The 15866-nt window shown below is 34.8% G+C and overlaps 1 long non-coding RNA gene across 1 annotated transcript in view; it reads right to left on the bottom strand.

Annotated features, from left to right (window-relative positions):
- Positions 1–14780, bottom strand: part of LOC138173421 (uncharacterized) — a 76229-nt gene extending 61449 nt beyond the window's left edge. Inside the window, exons 1-2 of the long non-coding RNA XR_011171384.1 lie at positions 14224–14780; positions 12488–12576 (exon numbers count right to left, since the gene is read on the bottom strand). This is a non-coding gene — a long non-coding RNA (uncharacterized lncRNA). The remainder of the gene's footprint in view (positions 1–12487; positions 12577–14223) is intronic.
- Positions 14781–15866: the final 1086 nt, after the last annotated feature.

The raw sequence follows: 15866 nt of genomic DNA, 5'->3' as shown, positions 1-15866 counted from the left end.
TCTAGTGGGGAATATGAGAAAAGAATGAAAACATCACTACCATTTACAACAATAATAATAATAAACTCCTACTTATATAGGGATTTATAGCTTACAAATATATATATTTATAGCTTACAAATATATACATACACACATATACACTTACACATACACACAAACATGTGTAGACACACACACATATATGTACAAACATTTATTTGATCCCCACAAAAACTCAAAGAGAAAGATGTTATAGTATTTTCATTTTAGTGATAAACTGAGGGCTCAGAAAGGATAAGTAACTTGTCCTAGATTTCAAAGCTAGTAATAGTCTGAGACAGGTTTCAAATCCATGTCTTTCTAACTCCAACTCCAAGCCTATACATCATATTGTCTCTCTAAAAACTAGGTATGCTATATAATTCCCTGGTCTGCCAGTCCAATAATTCTGTCAAAACAGGAAATAAGGTTAGTTTGGCATGAATTGTTCTTGATGATATAGAATTCTAGATATTGACAAAACACCTCTTTAATAAAATTTAAAATGTTGCCTAGAATCAAATTTAGTGTAGATATATCTACAAAGTTCAGACTTCATTTTCTTCTTTGATTTTCTGCTTTTTTAATGGGAAATCATATCTTCTCAATTCTTAAAACATCTTTCCTATTAACCGTTTTCAATGATCCTTTTCAACAACTATTGACGGTGACTCAATAATCATATCTGCCAGTTCTGTCAGTATGTTTAGTTCAAATTTATCTGCATATGAGTCACACTTCCTCACTTATTTTGTATTTCATTTTCCTATAAACTTTTTTTTTCTGTCCTCTCCAATCCCAAGATCATTTGTTTTGCCAAATACCACCAGGAAAAAATGAGAAAGAGATAAAAGATTAGTTGGCCTGCCTTCTCTCCTACATGCATTATCATTTCACCCCAAGGTGAAAGGTCCTAGAACTCCATTTGTTCTTTCCTCAATATTTGTTGTCCTAATCCCACCAACCATAACTCATTCTTTGCTTTATTTCTACTGTAATGATTTTAATAAGTTGCTTTATACAGCTATCTAGTTTGTCTGGCTATTAAAGTCTACTCAGACACAGTACTCCATGACCCACCATGGAGATGAGACATGCTTATCTGTACTAGTTGTCCATATAACATAACCTCATCTAAAGTAAATAGCTACACAGGCTTCTGATATCCTTTGCTTGAAGGACACTTCTGCATCCATAGCAGACATTGCCCACTTTTATTAATGCAAGGAAAACTTAGACATTAGAAATAAAACAAACATCTCCTTTAACAGTGATTTTTTAAACAGCATAATCTTTATCAAGGTCTATGTATGGCTAAAAATATGTAGCTCCAAAATATCAAGTTATTTCCATCACAAGATTGGTAAATGAATTTAAAAAAGTTAAACAGTCTGACATTGTGTAGAAACAAGAAATAGCTGATTGGATTTTTCACTGAAACTAAGTAGGAAATTATTCAAAAAGCATTTTCAGATGACAACCCTGTCTTATGATCCTTAAAGAGATAATTAGGGAAGTGTATTGTTTCTTTTAGAAAATTCACAATTAGGAAATGGACATAAAATTTGGACTTGCCTCTAAGGTATCTTATCACAGGTATCTGTGTTGCTTTTTTCTTAACATTTTTTAGTTGAATTTTTTTAATGTTAAAAAACAAAATAATTCCTCAAAATGAAATCACTGGAGATGATGCATGAGAAGCATCGTGAAGAGAAGCATGAAATATGTTCAAACAAATTAAGGTGGCCTTGCATGTTTTGATTCTTCCCTTATTGTTTTTGTTTTTATCTTAAACATTTACTCTTTGTTTATAGTCAGTACAGAGAAGAAAACAAATGTCTTATGTGAATGGGAGATCTGTCCTCCGATTACCTGAAGGAAATTAAAATGATACAAAACGCAATAAGGCCAATGGAATGTTGAGCAATTATTCAGGCAATCTGATTGGCTAATGTACAAGGCAGTAATTCCTTAGACATTCTCAAAGAGTTTGTACTACCCACAGAGATATGAAAAAATTCACTTGTCTATAGATCCCCCGTGGGATGTCAATGTAAATTGATGTAGTTCTTCATGTTCTGCATAAAAGGGACCTCAAGGGCAAGGGATGTTTGTCACAAACACTATTGAAGATACATTATATTATTATTACTATTCATAATAATAGCAAATCCTAAGTTTCCATTAAGTAAACCATGGCAATACTATTTTTTTTCATTCTTGGCTTTTGAAATCATTACCTTTGGAAAAGATCATTTTTTATTGAATAACTAAATGGCGTCAACAATGTTCAGAAATCAACTCAGTCTAGTCAGTTATTGATCTTCAAGAACCACAATGCATCTGAATCATTGATGTTATATGAGCATGATGGTCTCTGTTTCATCTCTTCAGACTCAGAAAAAGTGCTACATATGAATTGTATCTGGCCAATAAAAAATTTCCTGACTTTTCCTAGATTCTCTTTTGATTCAGGAATATCTGTTGAGCATTTTAAGAGCCCTCACAATTTGTAATCTAAAATGCCTATGATTTCTTCTTCTTTGAGGGGGGAAAGCAAGGTAACAAGTGACTTGCCCAGGAGCATGCAGCTAGTAATGTCAAGTGTCTGAATCTGGATTTGAACTCAGGCCCTCCTGACCCCACAGCTGATGCTCTATTCACTGCACAACCTAACTGCCCCCTAAAAATCCTATTTTTAAAGCCTGCTTCCAGAACTGATATCTAAGCAGCAGAACTGGACTTCCCAAGGAGTAGCCACATTTGTTGAACAAGCCACAGAAACACCTTTCACTTCATGAATTGATGAAGCACTGCTTAGGTTCAGAATAATAGGAAAGTTCTTTTCCATGCCCATACATGGTATAGGCTAGTACAGAAAACTCAAAATTATCCCTTCATCCCCTTTCAATTGTCATCTAGGTTGTTAGCATCACATTCTTCCTCTTTTCTAAGCCATACTTCACAGTCTTCTGAATATCTCAGGTTAAACCCTCCCTCTGTTTAAAAAGCATCTGTAGTGTTCTATTGCATATCAGGCTCAAACCCTTATCCTAGCATTGTAAAAGTTTGACAATCTAGTATCACCTATATTTCCAGTTTTTTCTCCTACTATGCCCCTCTGCTTATTCTCTAGCCCAGCCTAACTGGAATATTCATTATACATCATATGGTTTACATGCTTTCTGAACTCTGTACCTTTAACTTCTTTCTTCTGCATGCTATCTTCATCCCAATCTAAAAATCAGTTCAAATGGCAACTCCTTCCTGAAGCCTTCCTTGATTTCACAAGGGCATCATGAACAGAACACAATGAGAGTGGAAGAACTTCCTTCTACTGTTCCCCCTTTTGTCCTGCTTGGCTCAAAATAGGACTGGAGATGATTGTATTTATTCTTTATTATTTATTATTTGTGTTCAGATTCAAGTGTTGCGTGGTAATCTATACTTGACTCACCAAACTGTAAGTTCAAGCTAAGGTAATCATAGATTCCAAGTGGGATGGTGCAGCCAGCCAGGCCAGAAGGGAAGCTAGGTACTGGAAAGTTGAGCCTGAGGGGATGTTTTGGACTTGGAACTGGGAACTGTTCTCTATAGGAACTGAAATAAGCTCTGAACTTAATCATTTTCTCCTCCATAGAGACTGAGATGGTATAAGTGGGGAAAAACATTCCTCTCATGGGTAGGGATTAATATAATTGTGATTATGCTTTAAAAGTAATTATTTATGTCACTGTATGAGTTAATATGACTGGTATCAATGTGCTGTGAATGCCCCACACTTAAAGGAACACCATCAGTCGGGACTGGAACCATTTGCAGAGAACATAGACACTCCCAACCTCCTTAAGAGTATTGCAGAACCCTAGGAATTGGTGCAATTTAACATACCTGGCCTTCTGGGGAGTAAAAGGTAGGGTGTCTAGTGTGACACAGAGTTTAGTAACTTTGGGGAAATAATTCTAAATTCCTTTCCAGAATGGGCTAGGCTCTACCAATAGTACGTCAATATTTCCATTTTCTTTCAGCCCCTCTAACATTTGTCATTATGATCATCATTTCCAAAGATTATTAACTATTGAATGTTTAGGAAGACTGGAGCCAGGGTCTCATCTCCCTAGGTAGTGTTCTTTCTAGAATATAGCATCACATCAAAAGAAATTAAATGATTTTTATTATTTTTTTCTTTCTCTCCATGAATCCAGATTTGGCCTTGGTTATCATGTAAAGAAGTGTGATGAATGAAAGGGAAAATAATCAAACAACACAATCTTATGGATCCATCCCCATTAACATAGTGCATTTGGTCTCATAAATGAACTCATGTTTGTATTCTAAAGTCAAGAATTAGAGTATCCTGAGAGAGCTGTTAGCTAATAAGAGGTCATGGAATCCAATCAGTGACAACCACAGGTCAATGCATATAGGCACCAATCCTTTTGACTGCCTAAACTTAGAGAGTATGTTCACTTTGTACCTTGATGCAATTTCTTCTCAAACACCTATGCTAGTTTGTTCCTCAGAGGAGAAACAAAAAAATGAAAAATTGAAATTAAAATTTCACTTTATTATAAAGGTATATGAGAAACTGCTGACATATTTGGATAATTTTGATATTGTAGATATACATGACAGTAAAATGACTAATGTAATTATATAGAAACTTGAAATCTTAATAATCATGTCTAATATTGTATACAATGCTTATGAAATACCACTGTCCTTGAGTATCTTCATGAGGATCCATTCCAAAGTTCACATTAACTGATATAGTTATCTTTCTCCCACTATACCCATATCCATACACATATACACAAATACATATGTGTGTATGTATGTGTTTATATACACATATGGACATATGCATATATGTATATATGTGTATGGAGATTCACATGAGTATAAATTCTGTGGGAACAGCTTGAAATTGAGGTCATAGTCAATTCAATTCAATAAACATTTATACTGTCTTCTCTGTATATGGTATTGTGTCAGGTGCATAGGTTTAATATGTTTATTACTAACATTTAATTTAAATTAAACAAATATAATTAATATAATTCAATATTAGCATTATATTATGTAAATGTTAATATTTAATAATAGGTTTAAAACACACAGTTTACTAATGCCTTCTTCCTGCCCTCTTGAAGCTTCTAGTCCAATAATGGCATATGATTCCCATACAAAGAAGCCATGCAAAATAATGTGTAAGAAATGCATTTTGGAGGAGCAAAGAGGTGAAAACTCATTACCAACTTGTGAAATCTATTTTACTAGTCAGTTCTGTCTGACTCTTTGTGACCCCATTTGGAGATTTCTTGCCAAACCTACGGAAGTGGTTTACCATTTCCTTTTCCAACTCATTTTAGGAATGAGGAACTGAGGCAAACAGGGTTAAGTGACTTTCCCAGGGTCACACAGCTAATACATGTCTACAGATTTAGTATCAGGAAGATGAGTCTTTCTGATTCCAGACCCAGTGCTCTATTCTCTGAGCAACCTAGCCGCTCCACTATTTCTTGCACAGCTCTTGAAATCATTTCTTGGTCTGCTTTATGCAGAAAACTGTTTAGTCACCTACTTCACTGTGTATCTGAGATCTACTAAGCAAGCAGAAAATTATTGAATAGTAAGACGCGGAGCAACTTTAGAGATTATATGGTTGAACCTTTAGATTTTACATTCAAGCAAACTAAGGCCTATGAGTCATGTGTCCATGGTCACAAGGGCAAACGGAACAAGCCTATGATTTCAAATCAAGTCTTCTGCTCCAAAGTCACAGAGCCTACCACATCAAAAAGCCACTTCTAATCCAATGTCATATTCTAGCCTTTCCAGAGCAGAAGCTACACCTTTTCAGCATGCTTTTTATATAACTTATTTTTAAAAAGAAAAGCTAGGAAATTGTATTTGGGATTTCTCTTTCTCCCCTTCTCTTTCATTTTTTTTTTGCACTAAATCATTAGTTTGAAAGTATACAGAAAATGTTTTGATGAAAATTTTTCTCTCCATGAAGACTTAACAGCTGTTCTGCAACTTATAATCTTAATGAATTTTCTGGCACACTGAAATGTGTATGTAGTACTCCCAGGATCACATAGTTAGTATGTGTCAGACTTGACTTGAACAGAGGTCTTCATGAGGCTGAGAAAAGCTCTCTGTCCATTATGCCAGTAACCTCCACAGTTCTTTTGTTTTCTTTCATCTAAAGGACTATTCCAGAGTTCAGTTTCAAGAGTAAAAATTAGATTTTTTTTTCTCTCTCCTTGAAACATACTGTTTGTGGTAAAAGGGTCAAAACTCAAACTAGCTCTAGAATGGAATTTTCAAATGTAAGTATAAACGATGGAAGGAAATAATTGTTTGAAAAAGTTTCCCATGCAAGCACACCATTGAAAGTGGCAGTCTTTGCCATGTTTCTATTTACTTGAATAGTTACAAACTCTAATAGTGAAGTTGATGTTGGGTTCACAGAGAACTTTGCTTCCTGAAAAGAATAATATATAATATCTTGTATGCCAATTAGTTGGAACAAATATACTCTAATTTCCAATTATTATTTTATTACCATTATTTTAAATGAATCCATCCTTGAATTAAAGCTATCTTTGGTTTAGTAACAGTACTGTATGGACTGCTATAAAAAATGAGCAAGGCTTTCAGCCATTTATAATAAAAGCTGAATGACTAAACAGACCTACATTTTTTTTATTTGCATTAATGAGCTCATTCCAAAATATATATGCAATAATATCGAAAATTAAGTTATAAATGTAGGGATGTGCTACAAGTCACCACGAAAATCTGCATGTGAATGCATAATAATCACAAATCTACAATATTACAATATTAAAAAATACCCACAATTAAATTATCATGTGGAAATAATCATAATGTTATTGGAAACTCAATTATTGTGGCAACCCTTGTCGGGGAATTAGCAGGCTATGGCAAAGGCAAGTCAGACCTGAATTCATCAAATATATATTATCACAATATTACATGTTCACTTCGATTCCATGCAAAGACAAACATCCTCACTCACTAGTATCTGCTCAATGCATTTGTATTATTCATGAACAACTCTGTGATCTATTATACATACAAAACTGATTGTACGCTTGTTGCCGCAGGCTACAATGCAGACACACAGAATTAATTTTATTATATACACATGCATGATAATTGTGAAGGATTCGGTCAAATACCAAACCCTGCTCCTGTGCTCCATTATTTCACTTTCCTAAAAGAAGGTCGAAGGTCAGAAGCAATTTCTCTGTGGTGACAGTGAAACTCTTTGTCATTTAGAGTAGAAAGTTCCTGAGTACTAATGAGCCCAGTTCTGTGATGAATAGCCCATACACCCTTTCATTGCTAAAGCAAATGAATGAATAAATAAAATTCATTTCATTGATACCAACAACAATTTCACACCATTCTGTACTCTTATTAGCAATTATTATAACATCTTAGGTCATTACATTTTGAAGCGAAGACTATGTGTGGTATACATATGCATATAGTTTGTGTGTGTATACACACACATATCTATATATTATATGTATATATCATACAGTATATACATACCTATGTACACATTTACATATACATATAAACATACACACAAACATTCACAAATGTACACAAAGTATCCAATAATAAAAATCTCACTTTTTGCCAAGGTTGAGATGCCAATTTTAAATAACTAAACCTTCAGAATATGCCAACTATTCAATAAGACAACTAATAAACTCAATGGGGAAAAATTTGTTTAAAAAATTAAGTGGAATTATATTTCACTTTTTTAACCAGTTTGCAGGAGTGATATGGTGTTACAATATGTGCATAGCCATCCTCCAGGTTGTCAATGTCTAGTTTCAATTGATAGTGCTATTAATTTTCAACAATAGCAAATAAAATACTTTAAAAAAAAAGCTATACCTTTGTTTAAGAAAAAAGAACTTTCTCAGATCATATAATTTCCTAAATGAATTAATTGAGAAGTAAACATCACATACTTTGTCCATATCTCCATTGTGCAAGTGAAGGCTACACACAAGGTCATACAACATAACACACTTGGTTTTTCACATAATGAAAATGGTAAAACCCAGCCTTTCTGGTTCCCACTTGCATGAAATCATTGAGGAGAAGAAACATTCTAAAGGAAAAGCTATATTTAAAAGAATCACACAGCACTACATTTAAATTAATGATGTTTTACTCATTCAAATTGGACAGAGCAGTGCCATTTTAAAAGGTTGGTTACTAGAACCTATATGACTTAGATCCTTCATGATTTAAATAAATGGTTCCATTGGTTTAATAAATAAGCATGCCTCTTTATTTTTTTCAGTTTTAAAAATTTTGCCTATCCCCTTACGCCCATGAGAATTATACATAAGCAAACATCCAATGGTCTGTTTTAAAAAAGTAATTGGGGGAAAAAGTTTTATTTCCTCATTGTAGGCTATGAATTTCATGTGTGCATTTTATCTTTGCTTTAAATTTGTCTGTCTTTCTGTCTCTGTCTCTCTCTCTCTGTGTATGTGTATGTTTCTCATGTTATGACATTAACTTTGAAGGTTGGTATCACCTGATATGTAAACACTGTACGTCCACTCAGTGATATTCATGCTTGGTTGTGCATATATCTAATGAAATGTTAGTGTGCAAGCTTTCTGTTTGTATATTTTAAACCATACATACGAGGCTATAAAAATATTGGTTGGATTGGATGAGCTGGCTTGGAAAAAAAACATATGAAAACTCAGCAATCTCATTAGGCAATGAAAAATCATGTGCATATTAATTATGTCTTTACATTTTTCCCAAGGAAGATCTTAGTTTTCCGTTAATTTTTGTTATGTGTTTGTTATTTCCTCAATTAAAAATTTGTCTTTCATATGTTCATGAAAAAAACATATCTATTTAAGAAGTATTAATATGTATTGAGAAAATCAAATGGGAGGGGGGAAGGACTTATTAAAAATGTGTTTCCCAGCAAGTTCTGTGATTCAAGCCTTAAATATCTGACTGGTTTTTCACCCTATACTTTCTATGTAGTCATGTGCTTCACCTTTCTCAATCATGCCTTGCTGTAATGTATTTATAACAACATACTGTAAATGCTGGTGTTATGATAAAGCTTTTCTCTGCATGCAGAAACATGATTATAGTGAGGGTGAGGTTGGTTGAGTAGGTTTGAAGGCTTCTTCCTTGGTATTTATTAGTGTACCATAATTTTCTTACAAGCTACCTTGCTGCTTGTCTAACTTTCCACAAATTTCAAAACTGAAAATAGTAGAAAAAGCATCTGTCCTTGGAAAGTTAATGCTTCTGTTTTGTTTTGTTTTGTTTTTTTCATTTTTATTATTTTTATGGGCATTTGCTATTTTTGTTACTACTCTCCCTCAATCTCCACCACCCCTGGGGAAAAAATCACTTGGATAGAGAGGAAAAGAATGATAATTTGCTCCATCTCTTTTTAAGTATCTTTGCAAGGTACCTTCCCACTTTAGGTTGAGCTCACTTAGCACTGAAAAGAAACGAGTACTATATAACCCATATAGTATAGAAATGTATCTTATCTATTAGAGAATCCAAAGTCTGTCCATCTGGAAAGAGCAGAATAGTTATATCCCACATTTTGGGATTACTGATTGCCATAGAAAATTATGATCAGGATAATAATACATCAGACTATAGTGAACAATATTTAGGGAACCCAGTGACCAGATTTAAAGCATGTGATTAATGATTTGTTGTCTCCTGGTTGTTTTTTGTATTTGTTTTTCCCAGATTAACTTGACAAAATTGACATACTTGGCCTCAGTCCTGCTTTTTAGTTTCTTCTACTACAAAATTCCTCAGTGAACAGAAAGAAGGCTCCTGGCAATATGGAAGAAATCCAACCTACACCTTTCTTTGTTGGCCTGGTACTCTTCTCTTCTAGAAGACAGACCTGGATCTTTGGCCTTCTGCTTCCTCAAAAGCAGAACGCTTTCTCAGAGAAGAGGGAAACAAAAGCTCCTCACTTCCAGAAAACACCAATACCAACTGACATTTGAACAAAGAAAATGTCCTTATAGCTAAGCTTGGGAACTATTACTTCTCTCATAAAGCATAACCCTGGGGTCACGTAAGTGCGTTTCTCATGATTTGCATTAGATGTTCTTTGAGACACAACATTAATCCAATAATAATTAAAATGATATACTGTACTATTAACATTCTCAAATCTTTAAAGCAAAGTGATCTATGCCTGCAGCCCGGCCCAGACTGGCTAATTAAACAGCATACAGTTGTAAATGGCTATTGGAAGCACTTCCCCATTTAAAAATACAGCCCTGGAAAGTACAGTTTATAGTGACAGGACATCCTGGGGATTGATCAGCTTTAAATAGAGACCTGCAAAATCCAAGCAGCAGGTTTGGTTTGAAACCTGGCCTCAGGGTTTGTTAGTATCTGGCATTTTGGTAAGTGGGTGACTCTGCTTGTCTTGGTCCCTTGAGAGCTGCAGGAGGCGAGCCTGTGGGAGCCAGGGTAACAGAACTCACAGGGGTTGAAGAAGTGAAGACAACAGCTGGGCTCTCCCTGCTGAGGCCTCAAGCCACTGCTTCCTACATGAGTCAGCACTGTCTGGAATGGCAAGGCATCACACAAAGTACCTGGCTCCATTCCATCCAGCAACCTCTAATCTTCCTGTGATGGTCCTATGAGCCAAAGGATTGCTGTTTAAAACCCTTCTACAACTGCTGACCCTAATTCCCCTCTTTATCTAGTGCAAAAGAAGAAGGAATTGAGCAATATTGATTCCAAACCCCCATCTCAAAGTACTATCAAGGTTACTAGGCAGATTTTTCATCTTACCTTTCACTCTTGAACTGACCTTTGCATGTTCAACAAATCCAATGGCTTTATGCAGCCTTAATCCCTTGAAGCACAACTAAATAATGCAGAGAGGACCACACCAAAATAAGGGAGTGGTAGCCTTGCTCAGTTTGGGAATTCTTTTATTTTTTTTCATGCTTCACTTTCCTTCAAGAGCCCATGATGAAGACTAAGATAAACTTTACCAGTCCTAAATAAGCCATTGATTGGCGTTGAAATAAGTGAATACTTTCAAATTCTCCATGTGTCAGGTAAACAACTCAGTTCAATGCAGTTTAATTAGTTAATGGTTGTTGTTGTTTTTTTCTTTTGTTTTTGTTTTTAATTCCTACTATTTACAATAGGAGATTCTGCATAGATAGATGGTTTCCATGACAAGAAGATCTAAATTGAAGCCCCACCCTCTGGTACAGGCAGGTGGTGTGGCCCTATCTAAATCAGTTAATCTTTTCTTGTCCCAAACCACTCTCTACAGTCAGTCAATCCATCCATCAGTGTACATGTACATGTATTAATTACTCCCTCACAATGGGCCAAGTACAGTGCTAGGTACTAAGAAACCAAGGATCTCTAAGTTGTGGAGCAGCTTTTTTTTTCTAAAAAAATATTTCCTTATCTGAAATACACCAATCTGATCTGAAGTACACCAATAAAATCAGAACTACTTTTGACACATACTGGATATAAAACCCTGGACAAAATAACATAACCTTCTGATGTCCTAGGCAATAAAACAGAGATGACATTAAGTTTGCTGCCCCAAGACTACATACAGACTACAATGCTCCTTGTAGTGTGCTGCCCAAAACAGATTAAAATATAATTGGGAAATATTTAACAAAATAAATAAAAATATAATAAACCAAAAACATTAATATGTGGTTTCCTAAGTCAACATTAAGACCATGGGGATCCTTATGTGATATTTTAATGGCTAATATTTCTATTTGAATTTGACATCGCTGCTTTAAACTATGACACAGATCTTTTGCCTATCTGCATTGGAGAGGATTTTTACTGATGGTGAGTTTACTACACAGATGAAATCATAGATATCACCCTTTCCTCCCCCTTTAAGGAAAAAAAAAATGGAATGAGTCAAAGGTGGAAAAAAAAAAACAGTAATGCAGATAAGATCCCCATGACATTTCCCTTTCTGTTGAACCTAAGGACAGAATTAATGAAAACTTTACTCTGGGGTATAAATTTGTTACCCATATGCTAAGAACTTGGGTGTGTTCATGCACTCAGCTTCCCCTGATGCCTGAACATGCCCAAAGGGTGGGTTAAATTAGTCAACAAATACAAGCCCTGGAGTTAGGCTATGCCTCTTGAAAAGTAGTCTCAAGCTTAAACTGTCATCTCTTAAGACACCAAAGGAAAGAGTTCTGATCCCTTTATGGAGTGGGCTTAGCAGTACAGGTTGAGCTGAGAGGTAAAATAAGGTGACCACACTGAAACAGTAAGGGAAAATACAATCCCAAAATTTCTGGGTAAATTCTCTGGCTTCTCAATAGAGTAGGCAAACACAGTGGTCACCCTCCCCCCTTCCCACCAAACCAACACTCACCTTGACTAGGAGCAGATGGAGAACAGTGGGATTCTGCCTTGACTTTAATCTACTACCCCTTTGCGGGATAGGGATTGAAGCAGCAACTTCTAAATGAACAAACAAACAAGCTTTCAGTGAGAAGGAAGCCTTAGGGGGGGAAAATGATAAAGAGATTGTGTAATAGAGGGAGTAGCCATCAGGAGAGCTTTTTCATTTTAGAATCTTATTTAGGACAACCTGAGAAAAATGTTTTGAGAGGTTCTTACTAAAAGGAATATTCATAATAAGAGTTTATCAGTTCATTTTATAGAACAGCAAACAATGCCACAGAAAAAAAAATAATGCCCAGATTTTTGGCATCATGTAAGCATAGTGAAACAAAAATTATGTGCATGTGGCATGCTAAACTAGAAATAGATGATGCTTTCTAGTGGGATTTTTAGGGGACAGGTAACCATATGAGTTTGAACCTTCCCATCAGACATGTTTTAAACTTCATCTAAAATAAATTTTAAAGACTAAAATATTTGGATTGCTAATTATTTAGCATAAACTTATAGATTATGCTAAAAGAATTTCACTGGAAGACACTGGAACAACATGAATTTTTCCTTCAACATTTTTACTCATTGAAATTCTGAAATTCAACTTCCTTTGGTTCAAGGGGCAGGGCAGATAATAAATAATACTGTGAATATTGTGAGTCTTGAATAAAATTTTAGTAATGACAGGTTACATTTTATATTACTTTTACATAAATATTATTGTTATAGGTTATTTCCTGGCTTATCAACTATATCTAGCTTTTCCCTTCTTTATATACTCCATCTGAAACAACACCCTGAAAAAATATAATGACTTATGGTTATATATCTCCAGATTTAAGCTTACTAAGATCACCTTTGCTGCAGTTTTCCAAATTCTTAAAAATCTAATCTCTCCCCCACACACATCAGAATCTCAATACCCATGCCATGCCTTCATACTGACTAGATCCTGGTCATATATTTCAAAACATGAATAACTGCAAGAATATAATCTCACTAAACTAAAGTTCAGTCACCTCAGTATCCCATAACCCTTATCATTAGTCTCAGTAAAAAACAGATCAATGGAAAACCATATAGCAGAACAGCAAGCATAAATACTGAAGCCCTATTTCTGAATAGCTGTTATAAATGTAACACCTACCATATATATAGTATGGTATCAACTAGAACTTTCCTATGCATTTAATGTACTGGTTTCAGGGATAGGGAAAAAATTCTTAGAGTGATAAATGTATTACCAAACTAAAACCAACATAATGATGATACTTCTTCATATTTCTTATACTCTCACATCTACTCCACAGGTTTGTATTCATCTTTTATACATTCCCTGTTAATAGGCTTATTTCCTTCTACCAACAAACATACTCATCTCCCTTTTCTACAAAAATAAAACTAAACAAAGAAAAACAAAACCAAAAAAATGTTTCTTTGACCTTCCCATCAATTCAACCTATTATCCTCTCTCTTCCTCTGCATGTGTGTATTCTTTTCAAATTATGTGATTATTTTTAGAAGCCAACTTCTAAAAACAATGATCTATGTACACATTATCACCATGGCAATCTGGCTTCTGGCTCCAAAACTGTCCTAAAAGCATCCTCTCTAAGTCAGAGTGATCTGCATCTTCCTAATCGCTAAATTCAATGACTTTTTTCAGACCTCATGCTTTTTCATGATGCTATAGCATTTAAATATACTTACCACCATCTTTCCTCTTCGGTATTTCATAACACTTTCAGTTTCCTTATTTTTTCTCGTACTCCTGTGATAACTACTTCTTAGTCATTACTGGTTTCTCTATTTCTTCCTATGCCAATCACAAGCATTTCAGAAGATACTGTCATCATGAATCCAACTATCACCTCTACATAGATGACTATTAAATTTTGTTATTGCCATCACCACAGCTCTTCCTTGAGTTCTAATTTCATAATTCCAGTTGCCTGCTAAAGAGAAGGTGAATAAATTTAAAGGTGAAAGAACACTGAAAGGGCAATCTATTCCAAATCCACCAGTTGCATGGGATCACTAATATGTTGTCCAGAAAGACTGAATAATTTGCCCATCATTACAGAGAATTCATTATTAATGTGTAAAAGTCCTAATGTTCACAACTTAATGCATTAAAACTTTCTATTCAAATTTTACTTTCCTCTTAACTTCCCTATATCTATTATAACATTCTCCTGAGCTCAAAACCTCAGTCATCTTTAATTCTATCCTCTTCCTGAGATAACACATTAAATCAGTTGACAAGTTCTACTAATTGTTTAAAAAGCAGTATCTTTTAAATCATTTTCCACCCCTATTGCACTCACCTTGGTAACATTCAAAATTTTGTGGCACACCTAGAAAAACTGGTTTGTATGATGGCTAGCCAGACTTCTCTACAAGATCTACTGGTTTAATAGCTAGAGAAGAGATAACATTTAGCTAATCCTATTTAGACATCCCATGTTCTTCTGGAGTTTACAATCTAGAAGGGTAGGATGACATATATGACTACACAATTACATCTCACAAGACGGTTGGATTATTACAGATAAGGGACATCTGGGAATACTTGCTAGAAGAAATGGTTTCTATTAAGAGCTTTTCCTAGAGTCCATTTCCTTCCTCTTTTATGGAAGAATCCCAGAAATCCTGGCATGCATGTCTATGTTTAAGACAAGGAATAGACGTATTTCCTTCTAGCCAAAATGTAGCTACTTTAGCATTCCTTATCATAAACTTGAATCCATAGCTAATTTAAAACCTCCCTGGAAATATATGACAACACATATTGGTCCTCAGACTAAAACTTAAAGAATACAGCAAAGTTCAGGGAAATAATTAAGAGATATGACTCAGTGACCTGAGACTATATAAGAAAAAGTCGGGATAAAGGATGAGAGGTTCCAAAGAAACATCTATAAGAATGTAAGTGCTTCTCCAATGACCTCAAGTTATAAAATAATGAATATTTCTTAGTTCCATAACCTACTTCACTCAACCTCAGTGATATTTACGGAAGATCACAAGCTAGACCTCATCATTATCCACAAGTGTTCTACTTCCTCACTAAATAAAATCTGACAGTCTTCTTTCCAACCATAACCTCCTATCATTACATCTCTCCTTATAGCTTATTACTGCTAGACAAATTCTTTATCCTAATAAAGATTTCCGATTCATCCACCCATTCATACTTTTTCAGACCACCATTCCTGGATCATGTCACTTTGTACCATTCCCAATCTCATCCTTAGAGTTAAACAGTTAAGCTCTACATTATCCTCTATTCTTTTCTTTTTGCTATTTTTTATCAATATTTTATCTTCCCCAATTATTTCATAACCATTTTC

The sequence above is a fragment of the Petaurus breviceps genome, unplaced genomic scaffold (genome assembly GCF_028583685.1).
Source record: "Petaurus breviceps papuanus isolate PSGF00001 unplaced genomic scaffold, PetGlider_PUasm1.0 582, whole genome shotgun sequence".
Taxonomy (NCBI): Eukaryota; Metazoa; Chordata; class Mammalia; order Diprotodontia; family Petauridae; genus Petaurus; species Petaurus breviceps.
The sequence above is the reverse complement of the archived record's forward strand: the minus strand, read 5'-3'. Positions and strand labels throughout refer to the sequence as shown.